The 16,499-nt window shown below is 36.3% G+C and overlaps 1 long non-coding RNA gene and 1 other non-coding gene across 2 annotated transcripts; one reads left to right on the top strand and one right to left on the bottom strand.

Annotated features, from left to right (window-relative positions):
• Positions 1-459: 459 nt before the first annotated feature.
• Trnay-aua (transfer RNA tyrosine (anticodon AUA)) lies at positions 460-531 on the bottom strand. Its single transcript has one exon. It is a non-coding gene; the product is annotated as a tRNA-Tyr (tRNA).
• Positions 532-5,628: 5,097 nt separating this feature from the next.
• LOC139984097 (uncharacterized) lies at positions 5,629-13,753 on the top strand. Its single transcript, XR_011798938.1, has 3 exons — positions 5,629-5,814; positions 8,864-9,082; positions 10,557-13,753. It is a non-coding gene; the product is annotated as an uncharacterized lncRNA (long non-coding RNA).
• Positions 13,754-16,499: the final 2,746 nt, after the last annotated feature.

Raw genomic sequence — 16,499 nt, forward strand, 5'->3', positions numbered from 1 at the left:
GTAGAGTCCTATAACGATACGTACAAAAGTGTATAAAAGACGAATACAAGACAGATACAAGTACGACCACAATGGTCGGAGCCAGGGCTACTACCGAACCGAACGATTCAGATCGGGAGCGAAGACTGGTCACAAGTCGTGAGGTCTGCTTCAGCTGAGCTGGTGAGCAGACATCACGTGACCTGTAATTATTACGTAATGTAGCCTACGACAAATAGAGGGCGACATATATGATGACCAACGGCATCACACTATATATAGGCCTATGTATATATATATATATATATATATATATATATATATATATATATATATATATATATATATATATATATATATATATATATATAAATATATATATATATATATATATATATAAATATATATATATATAAATATATATATATATATATATATATCGTTATGGGTTGGAAAATCAAGAACAGTGAAAAAACTTCCAGCCTCCACCGGGATTCGAACCCGGGCCTCCCGCTTTATATGCGGACACCCTTACCGCTAGGCTATGGACGCTGATTGTATGTCCAATACTGTTCTGATATATATATATATATATATATATATATATATATATATATATATATATATATATATATATATATATATATATTTATATATATATATATATATATATATATATATATATATATATATATATATATATGTATATGTATATATATATATATACATATATACATATATATATATATATATATATATATATATATATATATATATATTTATATAACAAATGTGTACTTTTCATTCCATAAGTGTGCAAATAAGTAGTACTTCACATAAGTACGGTACTTCACATAAGTGTGTACTTCACATAAGTGTTCAGATTAGGCTCCCTGGACATAGTTGCAGTAGGTATATTTATATAATTCATTATTTCGAACTCAATCAAAATTCACCGCAACTTTCATTTCTCGAAGAAAGTCTTATTTCGGGTGTCGCAATCACAAACATCTGTTATGTTTAAAGGGAAGATAGGTGAGGGGAGATATGGGAGGGGAGAGAGGGGAGGGATGGGAGGGAGGGGAGACATTGGTGGTAGAGCCAATTGTAAGATTTACCAGTCGCACCATTTTCCACTCTAGGCTTACCAACTTACTGTTTTTTGTGTGTCATGGTGGGATGGGGGGGGGGGGGTTGGGGAGGACAAGGGAGAGTTGTGACGGGAGATGTTTGGAACTTCCAAGCATTCTCCTTTCTTGTTTAGTGATCTGCAGTTTCCCTAAGCTGGATTGAAGTGCTTAATATTTAATAATACTTAATATTTAATTAATTTAATTAAAATTCTTTATCATGCTTCCTATATTTAACTTTTTTCCCTAAAAAGGACTGAATCCAAAATGAATTTTAATGAGCAATATAATAGTTTATCTCTTTTTCGTAGCATAACAGCTGCCCTTCCGATCATCACGTGTATATAACTCAAGAATACAGACAATAATAAGTAAGTTGGCCTGACGTTTCGATCCTAGCAGGATCTTCTTCAGAGGCTAAATGACAAGTTCAAGAGGCTAAATGACACTTGTCATTTAGCCTCTGAAGAAGATCCTGCTAGGATCGAAACGTCAGGCCAACTTACATTTACACATTCTATTACACAGGCTCTCTAGTGGATAAGCAGTTTGCTTAATACGTTGTAATATATAATAATAATAAACTACTCTTTGGTTCGAAGTTGTAAACGTAACATTTCAAACATGCTTGTAGGCTTTTTTTTTTTTTTTTTTTTGCTCTAAGGTTTGGCTTAAGTAGCTTTGGCTAGTAAATCTATCAAAAACCTCTCGGTGATTAAGGTTTCATGACCGTTGGTGAACAAAAAGTTACTTTGCTGCAGTCTACAAAAGATTACCTCTTAAATGTTCAATGATTCAAGGAGATAAAGTTAATATACGCTATATCTCTTTTAATCAGAAGTCATAAATGATAGACGAAAGAACTGCTTCCGATCCATTACACCTCAAAAGGAGGTATAAAGCTTTTCTTGAAAAGAGAGATTTTTATGTTCTTGCAAAGAGGTTTAAAAGAAAGAAAAATATTGAAGAAAAAAAAATAAATAGAAATACGAGGAAGGTTGTATTCTCAGCGGAGATTTACAAGCTTCCGAAATGTTTCCTGGATTAGTAAAACACGGTTGAATCTACGAAATGACATTAGGAAAATCATTAGTAGAACTATATAGGCTTATAGTTATCATGAAGTCAAAAGACGCCAACGCCAACGCCAACTTCACACGTATATACTTAATATGCATAGGTCATACATGATGTGCTTGTAATTAAAATAGTGCGGGTTTAATATTGAAGAAAAAAACAATCAAATCTGATCGATTCTTCCTATTTGATTTTTTTGTTTGAGGGGGCGGAGGGGGGGGGTGACAACCTAATGCCATAGACGCAAGACCTAACATCAACCCACTTCCTCAGCGCCACGAAAGGCGAAAGTTGAACGCCAGCCCATTAGAATATGCGAAACGTGGCAATCTATTTGCCTAACGGCCACGAGGTACAAGTAACTGAATATCAGCCCAGGGCAAGTGCAACAAACCCTCCAAAGCGCCCCACTTCATGAATATGTTGTTTTTTCTTTACTGAAACGTATCCTTTGCAATTTTTGTAAGCACGAATTGCCAATTCGTTGCAAAAAAAAAGGATTTTATTTAGATGTACTCGAATAAGTGTATATACAGAAAGAGCAGAGATAAAGATTTGTCGGAAAGATTTGAGGTAACATTTGCCTCCCTGGAATTTCCCCCATGAAATCGAAATGACATGTCCCACTGCCCCTCGAAATTTTAACCCCCTCACTATTCTTCGCCCTCGAGTGGACCCTGTTCCGCCGTTGTTGCTTCAGCTCAATTCCTCCAATAAATATATATATGAATATATAAATATATTAATATATTGATATATATATATATATATATATATATATATATATATATATATATATATATATATATAAATATATATATATATATATATATATATATACATATACATATATATATATATATATATATATTTATATATATATATATATAGATAGATACATACATACATACATACATATATAACTATATATATATGTATTTGAGGTTAAAAGAAAAATGTTTTTTGTCCCTTTTTTCACCTCTTGTATTGTCAAATTCATCAATTTTGTACAAACGATAACCATATATACATGCAATAATGAGCTTAAACAGAGATAACAAAACAAATATACACAAGTTCAAAACTCAATTCCCAAAGACTATACTGTATACAACGGCATATACTGTATAATAATTGATAATAAATAAACTGATTATAAAAGCAAAGACTTGGTACAGCTTCTCATAATGAAAGAAACGCTTATTTTTTACTTTTCTTTGAAATTAACTTTTCAACTTCTAACAACTTAGAATTTCAGTTTATAAGAGAACTCCTCTATATAGTTGGAATCATTTTCAAGTTTGCTAACATTGGAAAATATAATACTTTGCGTGAACAAAATCTAATTTTTGGTACAATTATCATTAAAAATTACCAGAAACATTTAACATTTAGGCCTGCACAAAGGAAGATTGCAGTGAGTGACAAACTATATAACCCCACTTTGAACTCTAAACATCTTGAAAACCGGAATCGCTATTTAGAGACGCTATTTAGAGACATTACCAAATGCTCAAATTTGCTATTTCTGCTTGGCACAAGATATACAAAAGAACACAATTCTTCGTTAACTAAGTCAAGAAATTTGGAGCCAAAAATAGTCATTGCATTGCGGATGTGAGAATCGGCAGTTACTCAACAAAGGTAGCCGGATACCGTTCAGTGCACAACTTATATATACGGCTCGATATTTGATTTGAAACGTATATACGTACATAATATTGGTAAGGAAATGCATGATGCAATATATACGCATGCACAGTTACAAAACTATCATAGAATAACGGTAATAGCATGACGAATATTCTTCCTTAGATTGTAGATAAAACTATACATTTATAACTTTCAAGGAAGAAAAACAAAAGATATTTAGTTAACTTTGCCATTATTACAATTGTTTCATCATTAACTGCTATATAGCGCAAGGTACATGTAAGGAAGGAAATAAACGTTGACAAAGTTAGTTAATTTCATAATGAGTTTATCCGATCGGGTTTGCGATGACTTTGTCCGACTATCTAAATTTGGAACATTTCGAAATAAATTTCATGCTATTCTCTCTATATGGTAATGCTTGTCGTTGCTCCGTCTGCAAGCCATCTTATGATCGGGGGTGGGGGGTGGGTTGGCTGGAGGTCGATCCTCGGGGAAAAGAGGGGTCAGTCGGCTCTTCAACGTCTAAACCTAGTGGGGAGGGGGGGGGAGTATGATGTTTGCCCCCTCCACTAATTGCAATTGCTGGCAGATTCATGATAAATAAAACAATAGATAACCGTATACGATTATATATAGCCACGGTACCTTTACTAAGCTGGGATTGGAACCTTGCATATATCCGGCCGGACTTGAGAAAAGGATTTTAATGTTATTCTTTAATTTTTGTATATTAGTTTTATTAAAATTGACAAATTCTATGAAACTTGAGAAATAATTTCTACTGCACAATATCGTTTACCAGAATTATATTAACGTTTACAAATAGCTGATCGATATTTCTTCAAACTATGCAAATGCATAAAACTATTTTGCTGCAAGGAAACATGGGGTAGGTAGGGGTGGGGAAGGGGGTGATGGATTACAAAGAGGAGGTACAGTTTTACTGCCCAATTTGTGTCTGTTTAGATCTAGTGCAGTTTGTTTTTCATTTATATCTTGTTTCGTCAAGATTGCCTCTCAGAATGATAGATAATACCACTCTATCCAGATTGAAAATTCATAATGAATATTTATTGTTTCGATTTAAATATTTATAAGATAGGCCGGCCTACATGTGTAAAAATGGTATCTTAGTAGATTATTTCTATATATAGTTGTCAATTCAAGCAGCGAACTTTAATGTGTTTGAGCTCAAATCATATTTGGTCTAGATGCATCCTTATGACGTCAGAGAAAGTCTGCTGCAGATAAATTTTTAATAAAGGTTTAAATGATCATTTTCACTCTATGCGAGATATTTTTCTGTTTATCGTCCCCACCCCTCCCCCCTTTCACCCCACCCTTTGTGTTTTAAGTTTAAAATAAAAGATAATTCGTTAGTCTGTATCCTGTGAGTTTGTGATCAGGTAGGTATATATGCAGCTTCGTTGAAATGATGCGATTCTCATTGAACAAAACAAGACAGAGTGCAGGCTGGAATCAATTCTGGCCAGACCATCATCGCATCATACCCGAAAATATTTAAAATAACGTGACTTTTAGTCAAGAAATATGGCAACGCATCGCAAGCCACAACAAATCAAATGTTAGTGAAGGTTGTGAATTAGTGCACGGAAACCAACAGCATCGTTCATATACCACGACTCTGGCGGCGATTTTCAATGCTTTGAGTGGCAATCGCACACAAGTGACATCTGGACTGCCATATTAAGCGGTATTCACCAATAACATCTTCCTGTATATAAGCCCCGCCTATTTACTTTTCGATATAAGCTATTCCTTTCTCACGAGAGAGTATCAGACGCATATAACTGCTACCACTGACCGTTACAAGTTGCCTTAGAAGTTACATGCTATTTTGTCCTACTGTGGACTGCATTTTATGGTGGAAATCCGTCGTTATTTTTTTATTTTAGGAATATTGCTTCAACTGTTTGCGGAATATTTTAACGGTTTGGATAAGTGGCCAAAGGTGAGTTACACTTGTCATTACAATTCTGTTGGATTTCCAATTTGGGTGGAGGTGGGGTGGGTGAGGTGGGACCGGGTTAATGGGAAGGGTGCGTTTGAGTAGTATGTAGTGGGGTTTTGTTTTGGGGGGGGGGGGGTTGCGCCAACACTTTTACCTATAAATATAAAAAAAAAATAGTACAATACTTTCTTATGAATATCCTTGTATTATCGAGAACTTAGTGATTGATTATTTCGCTATCATTCTGTATATAGTTCCGCATATGTTTTTTCTCTTTTATTATACTATATTTTTGTACACCATGAATTTAAAATGCTATAACCCTACGAGGGGTGGGTTTTTATTTTTTTTAGTCGTATAGTATTGTAGGCATCTGGCTTCATATTATAAGTTGAATGTAGTGAGGAGGATGGCGCGAGCGGACAGAACCGCGACAGAGTTGTAACTTACCAGACGAAGTCAATATCGTCATAATTGACATCGACTTTTGTTTCGAATTATTATTTTTTGTTGTTGCAATTAGCACTTAAAAATGTTACCCCACCGGCCCCCACCCCCACCCCCCCGGATACATTCTTTACTTTCGTATATCGTTGCATCAACTTTTCATAAAATGCACAATTGTTTCACCACATGTCTGTATAACTCATATACCACCCCCCCTCTCTCCCCCATGATCTACCTCCCCTTCCCCCACTTCCAAGAAAAACTACAAATACTGGGTACTTCAAACGCAATGCGCTGCTGGAAATTATTACAAAAACTGACCGACCACCACCTTAGACCAGGGCTGATGAAGCCAGCCCTGATACTCCCACTACTCTACCTGTCTATACCACTTTTCCTCCTTTCAAACAAACCCATTGCTTCACCCTGTCAGTGGACCACAAATGTATAACCTTCCCCATCCCCACCCCACCCCACCCCTCCCCTCTGAACAGGTATAGCTGGCACAGGGCAAGTTGAAAGAGCGCCCCAGTATTACCACCAACTGAGTTCAATCATAATCAGGATGTTGTTATGTTGGTATGTTGATATGTTGCTAAGAGCACTGTCCTCTCATTCAATGGGGTATCGGGATTACACGGGAGTATTGTCAATGGATACAAAAATCTCCAACATTCCTTCATCGGCTTAGTCCAAGGCTTAATTAATGGAACGGAACATTCCAACGGCTTTAATAACAAAGGTTATGAGTGTAATTAGGCTGGTGGTGGTGGTAAGGGTAGACAATGGGGGCCATGAGAGGATGTTGCACTCTGGACGCACCCCTGTCTCTCTTTCCTCCCGTGAAGGTCTATTTTGGTGAGATGAATAATATTGTGAAGTACGAGATAACTAAATAGAATTAGTATTGTGTTATAAGTATGTAGTGGTTTTGGAGAATAAATAAAGAGGGTGTAAGGGGGTCATGGTTGACTGAGATTGAAAGGTCGGGGGTTTTTTTTGGGGGGGGAGGTGGGTGGAGGTGGGAGGAAATTACGAACATATACTATAGAAGTAGACGTTCGATGTTGTTAGTTTCCATTCATAATGAAAGTTGAGACATACTTCAATGTAGGTTGGGTGCAAATCCATACATAAAAACACCGAAGTACACGACCCGTCCCCCTCCCACCCCTCACATCTCCAACATATTAAGAACAAACTGAAAAATGCCACCAGTATTGAATTAAGATATGTATATATATATATATATACACGAACGGATGTAAAATGCAGACCGCTGTTTAATTACCTCTGCTGTTGTTTACAGGTGACCTTTAAAAAGTTATTTTCACATCTAATCGATAGACAAATAATTGAATCCACCTGTTTTAGAAGTTATCGAGTCAAAGCACATAAATTAATTAGGAAGTGGAATATTGATCAATGTTGATAACATAACGAAGTCTGTTCTAAATACAAAATGGGCGCGAGTTTATAGGTCAACTTTTTGCGAAGATGATTGAAAGCCCATCAAAAACTGCAGACTGATGAGTTTTTGTCAAATACATCTGTTTTGGTATCCTAGATATTTTACTTCCTGTTGATTGGGGCAGTAACAGGAACGGATGTAAAATGCAGACCGCTGTTTAATTACCTCTGCTGTTGTTTACAGGTGACCTTTAAAAAGTTATTTTCACATCTAATCGATAGACAAATAATTGAATCCACCTGTTTTAGAAGTTATCGAGTCAAAGCACATAAATTAATTAGGAAGTGGAATATTGATCAATGTTGATAACATAACGAAGTCTGTTCTAAATACAAAATGGGCGCGAGTTTATAGGTCAACTTTTGGCGAAGATGATTGAAAGCCCATCAAAAACTGCAGACTGATGAGTTTTTGTCAAATACATCTGTTTTGGTATCCTAGATATTTTACTTCCTGTTGATTGGGGCAGTAACAGGAACGCTCCATGTAAACAAAACGTTATGCAAAAACATTTCTTGCGTTTAGACCTTTCCTTTGGTTAAGTTTTAGTTTGTTTTTGTTGTTGCTTATGCCCGTAAAAGAATGATAGCGAATATGACGCATGTATATGAAACACGATGAGACATGCGCAGTATACACAATCCTCATATGAATGTTGTTTGTGAACTTTCACTCTGTTATTGTTTGATATAAAACTGTTCAAAGCAAAACAAACCGCATTTAGAGTTTCCTCTAAGTTCTACGAAACCGTGCGGAACCTGTATAGCAGCATACTAACAATTGGATTCGATTTGCGTTTGAAAACAAGTACACAGTTAAGTGGTATATTTACGTTGCTATGGTATAGCTCATATGCTATCGTTTGGCGCCAACGCGATCGACAACTTTGGCTGTTACAGGTTGCCAAGCACGAATATTATACATACAATTCTTCTTCCGGTACAGAATTATTATAAATGATTTTGTTCGAGTACATTCGAGGTACATTCTGAGATAGAATCTTGTCAAGAGCAGGTCGAATTGAGATCAGCATTATAAACACGGATGAGACAAGGAGAAAAAAGAAGAAGAAATTGGCATTAAAATACCAAACTTTTAAAAAAAAAAATTCGCTGGTTTTTATTTTCACAGATCTTTCGAAAATGTTGCCGGAGTTGAAAATATGTGTGGTGATGGTGTTTCTTTCAGCGATTTTACTATGTTCATCAAACGCTATACCGATTAACACGAGAGAACGAGATATAGACGCCTTGCAAAGAATTATCAGAAGACTGTTAAGTAGTCGAGATTTTCAAGATAGTTTACAAGACTCGAGACAGGTGCGGGACATCGAGGACCTCAATCTTTTAGGTGAGTATCATGATAGACTCTTTTTTGTGACAAAAGTGAGCATGAAATCGATGGTCACCTCTTAATTTTACCTCACAGTTAAACGGTATTGGTAATTGTATTGGTGTATGTGTGTGATGTGTGTCTGTCTGTGTGTGCTTTTCTGTATTTTTTTGCAGAGATTTAAGCAGTTAATTTTGATCCATCTAAAATGCCTGCATGTGAGATAATTTTATAATGGTATAAGAATCCTCGATAGGAAGGTTGGCGGAAGCCTTTCCTTTTGTTAAAGCAATTTTCGTCGTTCCCATGTTTATTATTTAATCTCTATTGGAAATTTTGGGGAATTTTGATTTAGTCAACAGTTTATGTGCGTTCATTCAACTGGGGAAGGAGAGGGGAAGGGGGGAAATTGTAGAGGGGAAGGGTAGGGGGGATGTAGAGGGGTTGGCGGAGGACTACTGTACCGCTTCTTTCACACGCGCATACATACATTACAAAACATTGACAGAAGTCTTCGTCCAGATTTCTCAGTTTTCATTCAAAGTTAACTTTGAGTAAGAATGATTTTACTCAAATCTTGCTTCCCCACATTATATTAACGCAGAAGGCAAATTAAGACAGTTTAAAAGTAAATATTGTTTTTTTTTTATTTGCTGTTTGCAAAATAGAATTTACAATGTCATACTAATAACTTAGCCCCACCTCCCTAACCCGGCAGTCATATGATGTTATTATCAATGAAATAACGTTCAGAATAGTTTCGTGGTGTCTCTAAGCAATTGTTGGTGATCTTATCCTCTGAATCACAAGTGAAACTTTGCTAATTCATCATTGTAAATGTCATGAAGGTTAAAAATCCCTTAAGAAAAATCAGTGGTCTGAAGTCCTGAGGAAGAATTAGACGCCTATACACGTCATTCCTCTGTTAACAATATTTGCCCAGAAGTTATGAATGGAATTCAGTATTTTCATTATTTTTCAATTTACTTATACACAAAAATGTTCCGCATAAATGCGCGCTACGTTTGTTTATATCATGCCCCCCCCCCCCCCACCGATTAACAATTTCGGTAAATGATGATAACAATTATAAATTATCTATAGGAAAACGACTCTATTTTAAATATTTTAAGGCGAAAACCACAAGGAAACTATTTTTGGATATCATCTACAGCGTGAAACCGAACATATATTGTTTTTCATTGGCACAAGTTAAGTTCATATACACACGTTAAAATACTATGGACGCGGTCGTATTGAAATCGCACTACAAGAAACAAGACCATGTTGTATTAAGTTTCGGTTTTGTTAATACTATGGCGAATAAGTGCATCGATTTGAGAAGGTTTCAGCAATCATTGCGAACAAGGGTTATGGGAAGTTTTCAGCAACCAAAAAAAATAAATAAATAAATGAGAGAGAGGTGGAGAGAGAGAGGGTGAAAAATCAGAATAATATCTTTAAATCTATTTTGTGTTTTTTTTTCCCGCAGAACGTCAGAGACGTGGTGAATCACCTTTACGAGGAGTGGCGCTCGTCCCAATTGACAGTCTTAGAAGACAATACGAAGAAGAGCGCAGGCGTCGAGAACATGCACGAATGAATGCGCGTAATCAGAAATACTTTGCATCCATCGGTTGAGTTTTAAAGAAAGTGTAGTACTACTCACCAGACAGCGGATATACTGTACGGCGACCACATGGTTGAGAGTGATGTCATCATTAAGCTGAGAAAATGGGAAACGGAAATATTTCGTTTAGAAGGAGATGATCTGTTTGTTTGTTATTTTCTTCAAAAATTGCCAGTATGAATGTCCTTTTTACACAAACTCGCACAGACACCTATACAAAACTCCTGTAATCATACATATAGAAATATAGATAAATAAAGGCCTACCTATGTGTTCATATTAGTTTTCAGTTATTCCTTTCCCGGGGGGGGGGGGAGGAATATATGCGAATGTGATGGCGCGTGTGACACATGCTTGTAAAACACAGTAACAGAAAAAGGGTTCATGGTGGATTAACTTCATACTCGGTATGTGGATACTCGGTATGTTTTTCCGTGACGGTTATAGGTTAGTTGAGGTCAAACATAGGTCACAGTCTGAAAACATTGTAAGCACGATAACTCAAAAAGATGACATCTTTGTTGAACATCGTATTCACCCTATTCAAATCGGTCATCTAAAGGTCACGTTAGGTCAACTGAAAACAGTGTAAAACAATGAAAATTCCAAAGTTAAAGCTTAACATTAATCTGTTGTTTCTTCGATGGTCTAATTTGAATATAGTTTGGTCCAACTTCAGTTCAGTTGAGTTTTGTGAAAGGGGTTTAATATATAATGTGTCTTCGACAGTACATATTAGTCAGCCGGGATAAGAAATCCGCTTCAAAGAGTTGTCACTCTTGTGTCATGAGTGGGTAACTTAAATTCACACTCAGATTGGCTCTTACCAGTTTTCACCCTCTGTGCTTCAAGGGTTCAACAGGTTATCATCACAGAATATCTCAGAATTGGATCAAAGGGATCAACAGGTTGTTTTAAACGGTCTAGCAAAGATGGACTTATTCTCTATGATTTATACCAGATGACTTTGGCTTTTGGCAGTATGTTATGTCCGTTTGCTCATACGTAGAACATATGTGTCAATATATTACATAACGAAGACTGTACTTTTCTGGATATTTGAAACAGTTTGGAATACAATTCCTATACTGCAAAATCCTTACTAGTGAATTGATTGTTTGATGCCCACAAGTGACTAAGTGTTACAAATAAGAGCTGGAAATCTCCAATATTTTCTGATTCTCACTTATAATTCTTGGACATAAATTTTAACTCACTTGCTCTACATTAGTCGGATAAATTAAGTGGGATTTTGCCTAGATTTGCTGTTGTTTTCATTCAAATTACCGACTTTTATCTGTGAATTAAAGTCAATAATTATACGTCTATTTTTTTCCCTCAACAAGGAAACAGAAATATTAATAGCAAGTTCTTTATGGAACGCCAATTATGCATGGATTTGGCACAAGCATCAAAGAGGCTATACGTATAGGCCGTATTCATGCGCACAATGTTTATATTTGTATTCAAATTGAATAATTTTATTTTTCATACTTCAGCCTTGCACTACACTCCTTTGTTTTTCTTCCTTTTTTTGATACTTTCTAATTTTATTTAGATTATACGATTACTGGTGTAAAACACGTTTTTCTTTCTACCTAAATGATATCGTGATGTTATGCAGCTTAATATTGTTCGTACGTTTTAATCCAGATATCTCGAGCGAGTATGTGTAATGGGGTTGTTGTTTCTTTCGTTTATGTTCTGTATATGTATGTATATATATATATATATATATATATATATATATATATATATATATATATATGTATGTATATATATATATATGTATATATATATATATATATTTATGTATGTGTGTATATACGAACCAAAATATCCTTGAGTGTTGGGCGATATAGAGAAAAAAGGGTCATAGACCAAAAATACCTTGCCCCAACGTGTGTGGACAGTAACCATATAATTTGTAAGTACGAGATGTTATCAAGTCATTTAAATGGGTCGTTTCGTCACTTGGCGTCACAATTATTTTACGTCGTATGTAACATTAGGCCATGAAGGCATGTTGTTTCCTCCATTACTTGTACGGTATAAAGGCCAGGCTTGTTACTTTCTAACGAGGAGAAGATGAGTATTATATAAGTAGGTAATCCAGTGCAAAAATGTAAATTTGTTTTTGATTTCAGTGCCAGTATATTTCATTCACTACCATTATTTTCCTTCAAATATTTATATATTTATTTAATTATCTATTTGATTCTTACTTTTTTTTCTGGCTTTACATACCCTCCTGGTTTGGACCATTGGCGGTACGGGCGGCAACCCTTTCCCCTCTATAGTTACTGTGAAGGTCCATTGAAAGCTAACGTTTGTTTTTGTATTTTTAAAATATTACAAAGGGGGCAAACGTCGCAGATTCATGGTAATAAATTACCATATCTGTGTTAAATTTCATGAATATTCAACAGCTATCTGGTGTTGCTTATTTAAGGACCGTAATAAGATATCAAATGACGTCATTAAGATATGCATTCCAGGCGCGCATCTGTCAGATAAAGATGTCATTATTTTCTAACTTCCGGGAAGAAAAAACAAATTCGCCTCCTATAATTATTGTCATGAAATGTTATCAACATGTCAGTCTGAAGAATACCCACTAGTGTCTATTAATTGATATTTGATTGGTTGACACGTATACAAAGTTGTGACGTATACAAAGTTCTCAGTCTGTGTGGATTTTTATAAAGTTGGAGGTGTTCCTTATTTCATAAAGGGTAACACTTTTCAACTGTAACCCTTTTTCAAGGGTAACCCTTTTTCATAAATTAAGGGTAACACCATATATCAATATTAATATGTCCAAAATGTCCTCATTCTTCTTATCTATACATATCCAGTTATTTATTGTGCGTCAAACAAGTACTGTATGGTATTCAGTTTGCACGGAGTTTCTTCTAGTTTTCTACATGTGTGCTTGCCAAAAAAAAAAATTGGCCATGGATTCTGTGCAATGGACCCTTTAAAAATACCTTTTAATAACATTAGCCTTTTAATTATTGTATTGCGTTCTATATTTAATAAATTTATTTTTCACAACATACACAAGCCATACAAAATCTTGCCTTTTTTTGTGTGTGTTTTCTTGACTACAGCTGTCAAAAAAAGAAATCATTGCCATTTGGGAAATGGACATTGTTAGGATAATCGCTTGGTATAATATGCCCGTGAGATGTCATTAAGGGGGTGCAGGCCATTCTTCCCCCACCCACTCGCCCCTCACCGACCTCCATCTTCAGTCGGGGGAGGGACGTCCAATCGGGGAATTTGTTCTTCAAAATGCAAAATTATTTATTAGAACAACGTTGCGTTAAGACCTAAACTATGGACCAAACTATGGACCAAAATGATAGTCTAAGTATTATTCACCAGTTGACCTCTTTCTGATTATTTTCTGGGCTTGGATCACCCCCACCCCCCTCTCCCACATGCTAAAGGTCTCCAACGAACCCACAACTACACCCTTTCATCCTAACATTTGTGACCCGTCTACATCACGTCCATAAAGGTTCATGTAAACTCAATGAGGGAAATTGCGAATTTCTCTTTCCGCCCCTTCCCTCCCCTCCCCACGCATTTGAAATCCTGCTGATTATTTCGTAATTTTGTTAAGGATATTAAACCAGGGAGTTTCCATAACAACTCCCTGATTAAGAAAAATCTATTGAAATTCGGTTCTTGATCTGAAAGAAAAACCGGAAGTTGAAGAAAAAAACAATCCAGGACAAAACTAACAACTTCATATGCGTTGCTATCTCGAAGTTTGTCACACCTCTCTGGATTTTCAAAGAATAAAAAAAAAATGGTTTTAGACCACCAAGAGGAGAATACAGAAATATTTCAATAAAGCTTTCAACAAGATTGAGAAGTTTTCTGAGTCAAGTTGAAGCAAATCGAAAGGGGGAAAAATGGTAACATTTCATTGATTCAATCTAAATATCAAATTGCTGCCGTTACTAACCATTCAACTTAATTAAAATTGTCGTGCTAATGATAGTAATTCGCCCAAATAACAATCACATGATGAGATTAACAAGCAGACGCAGACAGTGGCGTCAACGTTTAGAGCATCAGTCCTATACTCATACTAACAGTGGCGTAGGAAGGTACTTTTGAGTGGGGGGCTGAAGACTGATGGCCGGCCTGGGGTAGGGGTCTAAGGGGAGGGGGTGTCCCCCCTTTGGAATTTTTTGCATTTCAAGGTAGCCTCAGATGCAATTTGGTGCAATACAGCACACTTCAACACCCACTCCATTTTGTAAACTTAATTTTGTATTTTCACCAGGCCTTATAAGATGCAATTTGGTGCTCCAAATGAGATTTTTGTCTCATTTGGAAATGAAAAAGGGGTTTTCTGACTTGCGAAGCGGGGGGGGGGCGGAATGATACTTCCGCCCCTCCACATTTTTCACTGGGGGGCCCCCGGTTCCTACGCCCTTGCATACTAATCTTTACCTCTTTGTATTTTCTCATTTCACAATATACTAAAATAGAAGGATTAAAAACAAATAAGTATAAAAATGTTGTCACTGGATGACGTTTAGACACAAAAATGTACTCCAATATACTGTAGATTGCTGTACAAACCACATATTAGCAGGGGCGGAGGGGGTGTGGCCATACCGGTCGCTGAAGATGACCCAAATGGGGGAAGGGGTGCACACATCACCCCCCCACACACACACACACACCTCCGGCTAGCAATCAAGTTTGTATTTGTATTTACCAGTTTTTTTTTTCTTTTTTTGAGAAGTAACCCAGCGTCTAGCACTGGAGGATCATTAATCAAAGTGGCTGGTCTACTTAGTCTATAGCAAACAGACCATTAAGGTCAATTCCTAACAGACGATTAAAGTACTCATTCGAAAGTAACGAATTTTATGACAACACGGAAGATACATAAAAAACATTACAAACTTGTCAAGGATTGTGTTGAAAGTCATCCAAGACTGATTGGTAGAGCATATTGAAGTTTTACAGGACATGTTTCGGTTGAGTTGCTCTCAGAATGATAGATTATCATAAACATACATGGAAACGTAATCTTTTCATTTTGTAGTGACTCAAGATCTGTTCAAACACTAACTGACAGGGATGGAAATATACCTTTCACTCCATCCCGCCCCTCGCCCCTCGCCCCTCGCCCCTCGCCCCTCGCCCCTCGCCCCTCGCCCCTCGCCCCTTCACCTTATCCCAAAGTCACCCTCTTCCCCCACCCCCACCCTATCCCTTGGCCAAAACACAAACCTTCGTAAAGTGAAATGTAACCTAATGAATCGGGATTGAGTTTTGGTCGTGTTTAACAAATTTACTAAACGACACCATTGACTTCATTAACACCAATAGTTATGATGAAATGATAACGATATTTTTTCATATGTTTATAGTTTAAACGTTGGGACCGTCCTTGAAATAAAAGCACTGCATGTAACAATGGCCATATTCGGCTTTCCAGCCATGATACCCTATAATACATTACTATTCCTCACGACAGGAATTGGACAATAAATTTGCTCCTCTCAAAACGTGCAATTTTTTAGTCACAGCATATAAAAATCGGTGGCTTGACTATAGTTCATTGGTTTGCAAAATTGGCTGGAATAATCTATAGGTCAAACCCCATCATGCATGATAGCATTTGAATCGTGAGAAGTTTCTGTATTTATCGTTGTTGTAAGTAGATATGACGCTTTAGGAATGTTGTACCAACAACCACGTTGGTACTCTCATCAAGACAATTGAGCTGAATATGCCGTAAAATCAACAACACGAAAAAACAACGAAACA

The sequence above is a fragment of the Apostichopus japonicus genome, chromosome 17 (assembly GCF_037975245.1).
Source record: "Apostichopus japonicus isolate 1M-3 chromosome 17, ASM3797524v1, whole genome shotgun sequence".
Taxonomy (NCBI): Eukaryota; Metazoa; Echinodermata; class Holothuroidea; order Aspidochirotida; family Stichopodidae; genus Apostichopus; species Apostichopus japonicus.